This window comes from Heptranchias perlo, chromosome 12 (genome assembly GCF_035084215.1).
Source record: "Heptranchias perlo isolate sHepPer1 chromosome 12, sHepPer1.hap1, whole genome shotgun sequence".
Lineage (NCBI taxonomy): Eukaryota > Metazoa > Chordata > Chondrichthyes > Hexanchiformes > Hexanchidae > Heptranchias > Heptranchias perlo.
The window spans coordinates 64,955,087-64,967,586 of record NC_090336.1 but is presented as its reverse complement, the minus strand read 5'-3'; the positions used below and the strand labels follow the sequence as shown (position 1 = coordinate 64,967,586).

At 52.4% G+C, this 12,500-nt stretch overlaps 1 non-coding gene and 7 pseudogenes across 1 annotated transcript; all 8 read right to left on the bottom strand.

Moving 5' to 3' along the window:
• Positions 1 to 879: 879 nt before the first annotated feature.
• LOC137330048 (U2 spliceosomal RNA) lies at positions 880 to 996 on the bottom strand (annotated as a pseudogene).
• A 975-nt stretch (positions 997 to 1,971) lies between these two features.
• On the bottom strand, positions 1,972 to 2,088 carry LOC137329270 (U2 spliceosomal RNA; annotated as a pseudogene).
• A 1,304-nt stretch (positions 2,089 to 3,392) lies between these two features.
• On the bottom strand, positions 3,393 to 3,583 carry LOC137330656 (U2 spliceosomal RNA). The gene has a single exon (XR_010965084.1). It is a non-coding gene; the product is annotated as a U2 spliceosomal RNA (small nuclear RNA).
• Positions 3,584 to 4,592: 1,009 nt separating this feature from the next.
• Positions 4,593 to 4,709, bottom strand: LOC137329885 (U2 spliceosomal RNA; annotated as a pseudogene).
• Positions 4,710 to 5,653: 944 nt separating this feature from the next.
• On the bottom strand, positions 5,654 to 5,770 carry LOC137330047 (U2 spliceosomal RNA; annotated as a pseudogene).
• Positions 5,771 to 6,739: 969 nt separating this feature from the next.
• LOC137328517 (U2 spliceosomal RNA) lies at positions 6,740 to 6,946 on the bottom strand (annotated as a pseudogene).
• Positions 6,947 to 10,751: 3,805 nt separating this feature from the next.
• Positions 10,752 to 10,868, bottom strand: LOC137329269 (U2 spliceosomal RNA; annotated as a pseudogene).
• A 1,294-nt stretch (positions 10,869 to 12,162) lies between these two features.
• On the bottom strand, positions 12,163 to 12,279 carry LOC137329905 (U2 spliceosomal RNA; annotated as a pseudogene).
• Positions 12,280 to 12,500: the final 221 nt, after the last annotated feature.

Here is a 12,500-nt window from a genome sequence, read left to right as displayed (position 1 = left end):
CCTTTTCACCCACTGGCGGATTTTCACCCTCCGACTGCTCGCTACCGTCCGCTGCGCCTGGTCCGGGCCCTGTCCATTGTCATGTTAATGGCAGGGCGGGGCAGGACTGCTTTCACCAGGAACCCGGTTTTCTGGGTCAGAGGTTCCAGGGGACCTGTTTTGTGCGGACTTCCCTGTGTCCGTCCCTCCATGCCTTCCCCCCAGGACTTCCTTCTGAACACCTTTGTCGTTTGAGCGAGGGCCAAAAGCCTGCCTGTGAAAGGGAAGGATCAGCCGGTCGGACCCCTGCTGGTCGCTGCTGCCAGTGCAGCAGGCGTGCGTGTGTCCTCGGCCTCGTGTCCAGGTCCCTCAGGGACTTGAGGCAGCTCTCCCCGGTGGTCTCGTGGTCAGGACCGGGCTTCGACTCCCGGTTGGGGGGGGATGACTTTCTGCTGCAGATTAATTGGCACCTCTGAAAGAAAGTCTCCCCTCCTGAGCGTAAAGCTCCACCCTCACCACCACCACCACCGCCTTTTCCTCCCCTTGACAGACAGACAGACAGACAGTCAGTCCAGTTCGGGAGCGCAGCTTTCATTTGGAAGCAGACCCTGCTTGTTTAAAGTCAACGACGCCAAGTTATTTTGCACTTTGAATTATATCGCTACGTGCGAGCGGCACTCAGCCTTGGAGAAGAAAAAAATACCACTGAGCTGAGAAAGTTCTTTTTAAAAAGGTTTCCTTCCACAGCAGCTCTGAGTGTGAGAGAGAGAGAGAGAGAGAGAGAGATATCAGCTTTATTCTCAGTAATAATATACACACACACACACACACACACACACACACACACACACACAGAGACACTGGGAAAGAGCTGATTTTCCTTTTGAATATCTCCCCACGGGGAGCTGCACCGTTCCCAGAAACACTGCAATACTGGGTCGATGCGTGGAGTGGACGGAGCAAGCCCCTATTCCATCTCCCTGTTCTAAAATTCAATTAAAAATAAAAGTAAATAATATGTGTGTGTGTGTGTGTGTGTGTGTGTGTGTGTGTGTCGGTGTCAGTATCAGTCAGTGAGTCAGTGTCTCTCTCTCTCTCTCTCTCTCTCACTCAGAGCTGCTGTGGAAGGAAACTTTTTTAAAAAGAACTTGCATATTGAAAGAAAGATGTGTCTCAAGCTGCCGGGCCCTGTCCATTGTCCTGTCAATGGCAGGACTGCTTTCACCAGGAACCCGGTTTTCTGGGTCAGAGGTTCCAGGGGACCTGTTTTGTGCGGACTTCCCTGTGTCCGTCCCTCCCTGCCTGCCTTCCCCCCAGGACTTCCTTCTGAACACCTTTGTCGTTTGAGCGAGGGCCAAAAGCCTGCCTGTGAAAGGGAAGGATCAGCCGGTCAGCCCCCTGTTGGTCGCTGCTGCCAGTGCAGCAGGCGTGCGTGTGTCCTCGGCCTCGTGTCCAGGTCCCTCAGGGACTTGAGGCAACTCTCCCCGGTGGTCTCGTGGTCAGGACCGGGCTTCGAATCCCGGTCGGGGGGGATGACATTCTGCTGCAGATTAATTGGCATGAAGGAAAGTCTCCCCTCCTGAGCGTAAAGCTCCACCCTCACCACCACCGCCGCCTTTTCCACCCCTTGACAAACAGACAGACAGACAGACAGACAGTCAGTCAGTCCAGTTCGGGAGCGCAGCTTTCATTTGGAAGCAGACCCTGCTTGTTTAAAGTCAACGACGCCAAGTTATTTTGCACTTTGAACTATATCGCTACGTGCGAGCGGCACTCAGCCTTGGAGAAGAAAAAAATACCACTGAGCTGAGAAAGTTCTTTTTAAAACGGTTTCCTTCCACAGCAGCTCTGAGTGTGAGAGAGAGAGAGAGAGAGAGAGAGAGAGATATCAGCTTTATTCTCAGTAATAATACACACACACACACACACACACACACACACACACACAGACACTGGGAAAGAGCTGATTTTCCTTTTGAATATCTCCCCACGGGGAGCTGCACCGTTCCCAGAAACACTGCAATACTGGGTCGATGCGTGGAGTGGACGGAGCAAGCCCCTATTCCATCTCCCAGTTCTAAAAATCAATTAAAAATAATAATAAATAATATGTGTGTGTGTGTGTGTGTGTGTGTCGGTGTCAGTATCAGTCAGTCAGTCAGTGTCTCTCTCTCTCTCTCTCTCTCTCACTCAGAGCTGCTGTGGAAGGAAACTTTTTTAAAAAGAACTTGCATATTGAAAGAAAGATGTGTCTCAAGCTGCCGGGCCCTGTCCATTGTCATGTCAATGGCAGGACTGCTTTCACCAGGAACCCGTTTTTCTGGGTCAGAGGTTCCAGGGGACCTGTTTTGTGCGGACTTCCCTGTGTCCGTCCCTCCCTGCCTGCCTTCCCCCCAGGACTTCCTTCTGAACAGCTTTGTCGTTTAAAATAATAATAAATAATATGTGTGTGTGTGTGTGTGTGTGTGTGTGTGTGTGTGTCGGTGTCAGTATCAGTCAGTGAGTCAGTGTCTCTCTCTCTCTCTCTCTCTCTCTCTCACTCAGAGCTGCTGTGGAAGGAAACTTTTTTAAAAAGAACTTGCATATTGAAAGAAAGATGTGTCTCAAGCTGCCGGGCCCTGTCCATTGTCATGTCAATGGCAGGACTGCTTTCACCAGGAACCCGGTTTTGTGGGTCAGAGGTTCCAGGGGACCTGTTTTGTGCGGACTTCCCTGTGTCCGTCCCTCCCTGCCTGCCTTCCCCCCAGGACTTCCTTCTGAACACCTTTGTCGTTTGAGCGAGGGCCAAAAGCCTGCCTGTGAAAGGGAAGGATCAGCCGGTCAGCCCCCTGTTGGTCGCTGCTGCCAGTGCAGCAGGCGTGCGTGTGTATTCGGCCTCGTGTCCAGGTCCCTCAGGGACTTGAGGCAACTCTCCCCGGTGGTCTCGTGGTCAGGACCGGGCTTCGAATCCCGGTCGGGGGGGGATGACTTTCTGCTGCAGATTAATTGGCACCTCTGAAAGAAAATCTCCCCTCCTGAGCGTAAAGCTCCACCCTCACCACCACCGCCGCCTTTTCCTCCCCTTGACAAACAGACAGACAGACAGTCAGTCAGTCAGTCCAGTTCGGGAGCGCAGCTTTCATTTGGAAGCAGACCCTGCTTGTTTCAAGTCAACGACGCCAAGTTATTTTGCACTTTGAATTATATCGCTCCGTGCGAGCGGCACTCAGCCTTGGAGAAGAAAAAAATACCACTGAGCTGAGAAAGGTCTTTTTAAAACGGTTTCCTTCCACAGCAGCTCTGAGTGTAAGAGAGAGAGAGAGAGAGAGAGATCAGCTTTATTCTCAGTAATAATACACACACACACACACACACACACACACACACAGAGACACTGGGAAAGAGCTGTTTTTCCTTTTGAATATCTCCCCACAGGGAGGTGCACCGTTCCCAGAGACACTGCAATACTGGGTCGATGCGTGGAGTGGACGGAGCAAGCCCCTAGTCCATCTCCCTGTTCCAAAAATCAATTTAATATATGGTCCCCAGATAGGGGACGTATCAGATATTAAACTGATAAGAACAGATACTACACTTGATCTTAGCCAAAAGGCCGAGAAGCGATACCGCGCTCGATGCGAATTGATCTCGGGTCCTGTTTGCCCTCCCTCTTTGTTCTCTGGCTGCCGGTGTTGAAAGCAGTCTCGAAGCACTGCCGTTCTCTCCCACTCTGGCCACATTTTTTGCCACCGTTTCTAATTGCAACAGTGGATGAGTTTAAAGAAGTTGCCGTTTTTTCCTTTCTTGCCAGGATTGCTTGACAGATTGGTAAATTTGCCAGTAGGCCACCATTGTCATGTTAATGGCAGGGCGGGGCAGGACTGCTTTCACCAGGAACCCGGTTTTCTGGGTCAGAGGTTCCAGGGGACCTGTTTTGTGCGGACTTCCCTGTGTCCGTCCCTCCCTGCCTGCCTTCCCCCCAGGACTTCCTTCTGAACACCTTTGTCGTTTCAGCGAGGGCCAAAAGCCTGCCTGTGAAAGGGAAGGATCAGCCGGTCAGCCCCCTGTTGGTCGCTGCTGCCAGTGCAGCAGGCGTGCGTGTGTATTCGGCCTCGTGTCCAGGTCCCTCAGGGACTTGAGGCAACTCTCCCCGGTGGTCTCGTGGTCAGGACCGGGCTTCGAATCCCGGTCGGGGGGGATGACTTTCTGCTGCAGATTAATTGGCACCTCTGAAAGAAAGTCTCCCCTCCTGAGCGTAAAGCTCCACCCTCACCACCACCGGCGCCTTTTCCACCCCTTGACAAACAGACAGACAGACAGACAGTCAGTCAGTCCAGTTCGGGAGCGCAGCTTTCATTTGGAAGCAGACCCTGCTTGTTTAAAGTCAACGACGCCAAGTTATTTTGCACTTTGAATTATATCGCTCCGTGCGAGCGGCACTCAGCCTTGGAGAAGAAAAAAATACCACTGAGCTGAGAAAGTTCTTTTTAAAACGGTTTCCTTCCACAGCAGCTCTGAGTGAGAGAGAGAGAGAGAGAGAGATATCAGCTTTATTCTCAGTAATAACACACACACACACACACACACAGAGACACTGGGAAAGAGCTGTTTTTCCTTTTGAATATCTCCCCACGGGGAGCTGCACCGTTCCCAGAAACACTGCAATACTGGGTCGATGCGTGGAGTGGACGGAGCAAGCCCCTAGTCCATCTCCCTGTTCTAAAAATCAATTAAAAATAAAAGTAAATAATATGTGTGTGTGTGTGTGTCGGTGTCAGTATCAGTCAGTGAGTCAGTGTCTCTCTCTCTCTCTCTCTCTCTCTCACTCAGAGCTGCTGTGGAAGGAAACTTTTTTAAAAAGAACTTGCTTATTGAAAGAAAGATGTGTCTCAAGCTGCCGGGCCCTGTCCATTCTCCTGTCAATGGCAGGACTGCTTTCACCAGGAACCCGGTTTTCTGGGTCAGAGGTTCCAGGGGACCTGTTTTGTGCGGACTTCCCTGTGTCCGTCCCTCCCTGCCTGCCTTCCCCCCAGCACTTCCTTCTGAACACCTTTGTCGTTTCAGCGAGGGCCAAAAGCCTGCCTGTGAAAGGGAAGGATCAGCCGGTCAGCCCCCTGTTGGTCGCTGCTGCCAGTGCAGCAGGCGTGCGTGTGTCCTCGGCCTCGTGTCCAGGTCCCTCAGGGACTTGAGGCAACTCTCCCCGGTGGTCTTGTGGTCAGGACCGGGCTTCGAATCCCGGTCGGGGGGGGATGACTTTCTGCTGCAGATTAATTGGCACCTCTGAAAGAAAGTCTCCCCTCCTGAGCGTAAAGCTCCACCCTCACCACCACCACCGCCTTTTCCTCCCCTTGACAAACAGACAGACAGACAGACAGACAGTCAGTCCAGTTCGGGAGCGCAGCTTTCATTTGGAAGCAGACCCTGCTTGTTTCAAGTCAACGACGCCAAGTTATTTTGCACTTTGAATTATATCGCTACGTGCGAGCGGCACTCAGCCTTGGAGAAGAAAAAAATACCACTGAGCTGAGAAAGTTCTTTTTAAAAAGGTTTCCTTCCACAGCAGCTCTGAGTGAGAGAGAGAGAGAGATATCAGCTTTATTCTCAGTAATAATACACACACACACACACACACACACACACACACACACAGAGACACTGGGAAAGAGCTGATTTTCCTTTTGAATATCTCCCCACGGGGAGCTGCACCGTTCCCAGAAACACTGCAATACTGGGTCGATGCGTGGAGTGGACGGAGCAAGCCCCTATTCCATCTCCCTGTTCTAAAATTCAATTAAAAATAAAAGTAAATAATATGTGTGTGTGTGTGTGTGTGTGTGTGTGTGTGTCGGTGTCAGTATCAGTCAGTGAGTCAGTGTCTCTCTCTCTCTCTCTCTCTCTCTCTCTCTCACTCAGAGCTGCTGTGGAAGGAAACTTTTTTAAAAAGAACTTGCATATTGAAAGAAAGATGTGTCTCAAGCTGCCGGGCCCTGTCCATTGTCATGTCAATGGCAGGACTGCTTTCACCAGGAACCCGGTTTTCTGGGTCAGAGGTTCCAGGGGACCTGTTTTGTGCGGACTTCCCTGTGTCCGTCCCTCCCTGCCTGCCTTCCCCCCAGGACTTCCTTCTGAACACCTTTGTCGTTTGAGCGAGGGCCAAAAGCCTGCCTGTGAAAGGGAAGGATCAGCCGGTCAGCCCCCTGTTGGTCGCTGCTGCCAGTGCAGCAGGCGTGCGTGTGTATTCGGCCTCGTGTCCAGGTCCCTCAGGGACTTGAGGCAACTCTCCCCGGTGGTCTTGTGGTCAGGACCGGGCTTCGAATCCCGGTCGGGGGGGATGGCTTTCTGCTGCAGATTAATTGGCACCTCTGAAAGAAAGTCTCCCCTCCTGAGCGTAAAGCTCCACCCTCACCACCACCGCCGCCTTTTCCACCCCTTGACAAACAGACAGACAGACAGACAGACAGACAGTCAGTCCAGTTCGGGAGCGCAGCTTTCATTTGGAAGCAGACCCTGCTTGTTTCAAGTCAACGACGCCAAGTTATTTTGCACTTTGAATTATATCGCTCCGTGCGAGCGGCACTCAGCCTTGGAGAAGAAAAAAATACCACTGAGCTGAGAAAGTTCTTTTTAAAACGGTTTCCTTCCACAGCAGCTCTGAGTTTAAGAGAGAGAGAGAGAGAGATATCAGCTTTATTCTCAGTAATAAAACACACACACACACACACACACACACACACAGAGACACTGGGAAAGAGCTGTTTTTCCTTTTGAATATCTCCCCACAGGGAGCTGCACCGTTCCCAGAGACACTGCAATACTGGGTCGATGCGTGGAGTGGACGGAGCAAGCCCCTAGTCCATCTCCCTGTTCCAAAAATCAATTTAATATATGGTCCCCAGATAGGGGACGTATCAGATATTAAACTGATAAGAACAGATTTTTTTTTTTTTTTTTTTCCTGACACTCTGGGGTGCCTTATTGCCTTACAGATTCATTCCAGATTCCTTGCAGTGACATTACATCAAGCCAAAGCTCTACAAGCCAAAGCTCTACACTCTGCCCGAGGGGATTTCTCCCTGACTGCATCCCCCCGGCATACAATGGCAGGAAGGCTCCAAATGGTTGCCTTCCCCCACTTGACCACTTGATCTTAGCCAAAAGGCCGAGAAGCGATACCGCGCTCGATGCGAATTGATCTCGGGTCCTGTTTGCCCTCCCTCTTTGTTCTCTGGCTGCCGGTGTTGAAAGCAGTCTCGAAGCACTGCCGTTCTCTCCCACTCTGGCCACATTTTTTGCCACCGTTTCTAATTGCAACAGTGGATGAGTTTAAAGAAGTTGCCGTTTTTTCCTTTCTTGCCAGGATTGCTTGACAGATTGGTAAATTTGCCAGTAGGCCACCAATCAGATGGGGGAGGGTTGTGTCTCAACGGACCTACGTCAGTCAGTCTCAGTCACTAACGAACTGCCGTGGAAGGAAACCTCTTTGAGTAAAACTAGTGACGTGACGTGTCTCACAGCGAGTGAGTGAGATTGCAACGGCCAATTGAGAAAGAGGTGAGGTGCTGACAATCAGCAGCTCGTGTTGAAACATTCATTCCACGGCAGGCAAGACCAATCAAAAAAAATACTGCAGATGCTGGCTCGGCTCGGCTGGCTGGCTGGCTGGCTGGCTGGAAATGGGAAATAAAAACACAAGGCGTGTTAAAGGCTGGTTAAACTGTCGAAAGAAACAAGGCGTTAATGTTTCAGAAGCGCCTATTGAAAGGTGTCTCTCAAGCTGCTCCCTGACTGGGCCCTGTCCATTGTCACGTTAATCCCAGGGCGGGGCGGGACTGCTTTGACCGGGAGACCTGTTTTCTGGGACGCAGGTGTGACATTCCAGGGAGGCACCTACTTTGTGCTGATTCGAAACGACCACGACAACGGCAACTTGCAGTTCTATATTACAACAACAACAACGCGCGTGTGGTAGTTGGGAGGGGCTGCGTTCGCGCTCTCCCCCCTGCATTGAAACTCAAAGTTCGATTTTCAATCCCATAGTCCACCAATCGGATGGGAGACGGTGTGTGTGTGTGTGTGTGTGTGTGTCAGTGTCAGTGTCAGTGTCAGTGTCAGTGTCAGTCAGTGTCTCTCTCTCTCTCTCTCTCTCTCTCACTCTTACTCAGAGCTGCTGTGGAAGGAAACCTTTTTAAAAAGAACTTGCATATTGAAAAAAAGATGTGTCTCAAGCTGCCGGGGCCCTGTCCATTGTCACGTTAATGGCAGGACGGGGCAGGACTGCTTTGACCAGGAGACCTGTTTTCTGGGACGCAGGTGTGAGATTCCAGGGGACCTGCTTTGTGCTGATTTCCCTGCCTCCCTCCCTCCCCCCCAGGACTTCCTTCTGAACACCTTTGTCGTTTGAGCGAGGGCCAAAAGCCTGCCTGTGAAAGGGAAGGATCAGCCGGTCAGCCCCCTGCTGGTCGCTGCTGCCAGTGCAGCAGGCGTGCGTGTGTCCTCGGCCTCGTGTCCAGGTCCCTCAGGGACTTGAGGCAGCTCTCCCCGGTGGTCTCGTGGTCAGGACCGGGCTTCGAATCCCAGTCGGGGGGGGATGACTTTCTGCTGCAGATTAATTGGCATGAAGGAAAGTCTCCCCTCCTGAGCGTAAAGCTCCACCCTCACCACCACCACCACCGCCTTTTCCTCCCCTTGACAAACGGACAGACAGACAGTCAGACAGTCAGTCCAGTTCGGGAGCGCAGCTTTCATTAAGCAATGGCGTTTGTGACAACTCATCGTCTGACAGGTTGATGATTTCCCCACACGCCTCCTGCCGAATAAAAGGCTCACCCTCCCGGACACTACCCCCAGAATCACCCCCCCCCCCCCCCGGGGTGAATATTAAGCCCGAGAACACCGACTGTAACCAACCGCAGTGAAAAGTTGAAGTGGCAACTCATTAACCAGATTTATTTTGGGCAACTCATTAACCAGATTTTTTGTTCATTTGGTTTATGAGTTGCCAAGTGTAAATCTGGTTAATGAGTTGCCACTTCAACTTTTCACTGCGGTTGGTTACAGTCGGTGTTCTCGGGCTTAATATTCGCCCCGGGGGGGGGGGGTGTATAGCGGGCGATGGCCGGTGTGGAGTGCGTTTTTTGGGGGTTGATTTTCACTTTGCCTCGCTGGTGGAATTTGTGGGAGGCAGGCAAGGGGATTGGTGTGGGCTGGTGGGCGGCAAGGGAGATGCTTGCTTCGGGGTGTTATCCTCACTTTGGTCCGCTGGTGAGAGTAGGCAGCGGCAGGCTGGCAGGCAGGCAAGTGTGATGTAGTGTGGGGTGCGGTGCAGTGCAGTGCAGTGCGGTGCTGCCCTGTCGTTTATGAAAGGTTGTAATGACACTGCTTTGCAGCTGACCATATCCACTGATTTGTGACGCCCGTATGGAGGCTGATATCTCAGGAGGGCCGAGGCCGATTTCCTCCGGGGACGGCTCGTCGCGTGCGGCAGGACGAGGCGCAGCGGACGGTACCGTGCGCTCGGAGGTGCGGCGCTGCCCGCCGGAGGTACAGCGAAAGGCTGCAAACCGCTTTCCGCCTGCTAACTCGGCGGCCGTCAGACCGACCGACTCCGCTTTACCACCGGAGCTAGAGTCGGGCAAGGGGCACCGAAGGGTACCGGAAGGATCGCGTTCGCACGACGGGAAGTCGACTAGCGGGCCGCCGAAAGCGAGCCGGGGGCCCCCGGTTTTTCTGTCCCACCTGGAGACTGATATCTCAGGAAGGCCGAGGCCGATTTCCTCCGGGGACGGCTCGTCGCGTGCGGCAGGACGAGGCGCAGCGGACGGTACCGAGCGCTCGGAGGTGCGGCGCTGCCCGCCGGAGGTACAGCGAAAGTCTGCGAACCGCTTTCCGCCTCCTCTCACCGCACGGCTCTCCTTTTCACCCACTGGCGGATTTTCACCCTCCGACTGCTCGCTACCGTCCGCTGCGCCTGGTCCGGGCCCTGTCCATTGTCATGTTAATGGCAGGGCGGGGCAGGACTGCTTTCACCAGGAACCCGGTTTTCTGGGTCAGAGGTTCCAGGGGACCTGTTTTGTGCGGACTTCCCTGTGTCCGTCCCTCCCTGCCTGCCTTCCCCCCAGGACTTCCTTCTGAACACCTTTGTCGTTTGAGCGAGGGCCAAAAGCCTGCCTGTGAAAGGGAAGGATCAGCCGGTCAGCCCCCTGTTGGTCGCTGCTGCCAGTGCAGCAGGCGTGCGTGTGTCCTCGGCCTCGTGTCCAGGTCCCTCAGGGACTTGAGGCAACTCTCCCCGGTGGTCTCGTGGTCAGGACCGGGCTTCGAATCCCGGTCGGGGGGGATGACATTCTGCTGCAGATTAATTGGCATGAAGGAAAGTCTCCCCTCCTGAGCGTAAAGCTCCACCCTCACCACCACCGCCGCCTTTTCCACCCCTTGACAAACAGACAGACAGACAGACAGACAGTCAGTCAGTCCAGTTCGGGAGCGCAGCTTTCATTTGGAAGCAGACCCTGCTTGTTTAAAGTCAACGACGCCAAGTTATTTTGCACTTTGAACTATATCGCTACGTGCGAGCGGCACTCAGCCTTGGAGAAGAAAAAAATACCACTGAGCTGAGAAAGTTCTTTTTAAAACGGTTTCCTTCCACAGCAGCTCTGAGTGTGAGAGAGAGAGAGAGAGAGAGAGAGAGAGATATCAGCTTTATTCTCAGTAATAATACACACACACACACACACACACACACACACACACACAGACACTGGGAAAGAGCTGATTTTCCTTTTGAATATCTCCCCACGGGGAGCTGCACCGTTCCCAGAAACACTGCAATACTGGGTCGATGCGTGGAGTGGACGGAGCAAGCCCCTATTCCATCTCCCAGTTCTAAAAATCAATTAAAAATAATAATAAATAATATGTGTGTGTGTGTGTGTGTGTGTGTCGGTGTCAGTATCAGTCAGTCAGTCAGTGTCTCTCTCTCTCTCTCTCTCTCTCACTCAGAGCTGCTGTGGAAGGAAACTTTTTTAAAAAGAACTTGCATATTGAAAGAAAGATGTGTCTCAAGCTGCCGGGCCCTGTCCATTGTCATGTCAATGGCAGGACTGCTTTCACCAGGAACCCGTTTTTCTGGGTCAGAGGTTCCAGGGGACCTGTTTTGTGCGGACTTCCCTGTGTCCGTCCCTCCCTGCCTGCCTTCCCCCCAGGACTTCCTTCTGAACAGCTTTGTCGTTTAAAATAATAATAAATAATATGTGTGTGTGTGTGTGTGTGTGTGTGTGTGTGTGTGTCGGTGTCAGTATCAGTCAGTGAGTCAGTGTCTCTCTCTCTCTCTCTCTCTCTCTCTCACTCAGAGCTGCTGTGGAAGGAAACTTTTTTAAAAAGAACTTGCATATTGAAAGAAAGATGTGTCTCAAGCTGCCGGGCCCTGTCCATTGTCATGTCAATGGCAGGACTGCTTTCACCAGGAACCCGGTTTTGTGGGTCAGAGGTTCCAGGGGACCTGTTTTGTGCGGACTTCCCTGTGTCCGTCCCTCCCTGCCTGCCTTCCCCCCAGGACTTCCTTCTGAACACCTTTGTCGTTTGAGCGAGGGCCAAAAGCCTGCCTGTGAAAGGGAAGGATCAGCCGGTCAGCCCCCTGTTGGTCGCTGCTGCCAGTGCAGCAGGCGTGCGTGTGTATTCGGCCTCGTGTCCAGGTCCCTCAGGGACTTGAGGCAACTCTCCCCGGTGGTCTCGTGGTCAGGACCGGGCTTCGAATCCCGGTCGGGGGGGGATGACTTTCTGCTGCAGATTAATTGGCACCTCTGAAAGAAAATCTCCCCTCCTGAGCGTAAAGCTCCACCCTCACCACCACCGCCGCCTTTTCCTCCCCTTGACAAACAGACAGACAGACAGTCAGTCAGTCAGTCCAGTTCGGGAGCGCAGCTTTCATTTGGAAGCAGACCCTGCTTGTTTAAAGTCAACGACGCCAAGTTATTTTGCACTTTGAATTGTATCGCTACGTGCGAGCGGCACTCAGCCATGGAGAAGAAAAAAATACCACTGAGCTGAGAAAGTTCTTTTTAAAAAGGTTTCCTTCCACAGCAGCTCTGAGTGAGAGAGAGAGAGAGATATCAGCTTTATTCTCAGTAATAATACACACACACACACACACACACACACACACAGAGACACTGGGAAAGAGCTGATTTTCCTTTTGAATATCTCCCCACGGGGAGCTGCACCGTTCCCAGAGACACTGCAATACTGGGTCGATGCGTGGAGTGGACGGAGCAAGCCCCCATTCCATCTCCCTGTTCTAAAAATCAATTAAAAATAATAATAAATAATATGTGTGTGTGTGTGTGTGTGTGTCGGTGTCAGTATCAGTCAGTGAGCCAGTGTCTCTCTCTCTCTCTCTCTCTCTCTCACTCAGAGCTGCTGTGGAAGGAAACTTTTTTAAAAAGAACTTGCTTATTGAAAGAAAGATGTGTCTCAAGCTGCCGGGCCCTGTCCATTGTCATGTCAATGGCAGGACTGCTTTCACCAGGAACCCGTTTTTCTGGGTCAGA